The sequence below is a fragment of the Rhinopithecus bieti genome, unplaced genomic scaffold (assembly GCF_001698545.2).
Source record: "Rhinopithecus bieti isolate Rb0 unplaced genomic scaffold, ASM169854v2 scaffold_32264, whole genome shotgun sequence".
Lineage (NCBI taxonomy): Eukaryota > Metazoa > Chordata > Mammalia > Primates > Cercopithecidae > Rhinopithecus > Rhinopithecus bieti.
The window spans coordinates 1,067,942-1,069,184 of record NW_016813984.1 but is presented as its reverse complement, the minus strand read 5'-3'; positions in this window follow the sequence as shown (position 1 = coordinate 1,069,184).

Genomic DNA, 1,243 nt, shown 5'->3' with positions numbered 1-1,243 from the left:
CAAACAGCTCTCAACAGACTTATAAGTAGCATCTTGCAGTGGGATAAATTAATGGGGTTGTACAAAGAATTAATAGTAGAACAAGGAGAAAATGTTAGGTGTCCAGAGCCTTATCTCTGGATAAATAATGCCTGTTATATTCTTAGTGAGTGGGTCTAATCTTTGTTTTAAAACTCTGGCTTATCATCCCATTACTTGGTATATATCCAAAGGATTATAAATCATGCTGCTATAAAGACACATGCACATGTATGTTTATTGTGGTACTATTCACAAGAGCAAAGACTTGGAATCAACCCAAATATCCATCAATGATAGACTGGATTAAGAAAATGTGGCACATATACACCAAGGAATACTATGCAGCCATAAAAAAAAGGATAAGTTCATGTGCTTTTAAGGACAGGGACGAAGCTGGAAACCATCATTCTCAGCAAACAATCGCAAGAACAGAAAACCAAACACCGCATGTTCTCACTCAGGTGGGAACTGAACAATGAGAACACTTGGACACAGGGAGGGGAACATCACACACTGNGAAGTCACTCCACTGTAATAAACCTAGTTGTGTTACTGTATTCTAAAGCTGAAAATTTTGTGGCTGATCTTAGTTTTGACAAACAGCTCTCAACAGACTTATAAGTAGCATCTTGCAGTGGGATAAATTAATGGGGTTGTACAAAGAATTAATAGTAGAACAAGGAGAAAATGTTAGGTGTCCAGAGCCTTATCTCTGGATAAATAATGCCTGTTATATTCTTAGTGAGTGGGTCTAATCTTTGTTTTTAAAAACTCTGGCTTATCATCCCATTACTTGGTATATATCCAAAGGATTATAAATCATGCTGCTATAAAGACACATGCACATGTATGTTTATTGTGGTACTATTCACAAGAGCAAAGACTTGGAATCAACCCAAATATCCATCAATGATAGACTGGATTAAGAAAATGTGGCACATATACACCAAGGAATACTATGCAGCCATAAAAAAAAGGATAAGTTCATGTGCTTTTAAGGACAGGGACGAAGCTGGAAACCATCATTCTCAGCAAACAATCGCAAGAACAGAAAACCAAACACCGCATGTTCTCACTCAGGTGGGAACTGAACAATGAGAACACTTGGACACAGGGAGGGGAACATCACACACTGGGGCCTGTCGTGAGGTGGAGGGAGTGGGGAGGGATAGCATTAGGAGATATACCTAATGTAAATAATGAGTTAATAGGTGCAGCACAC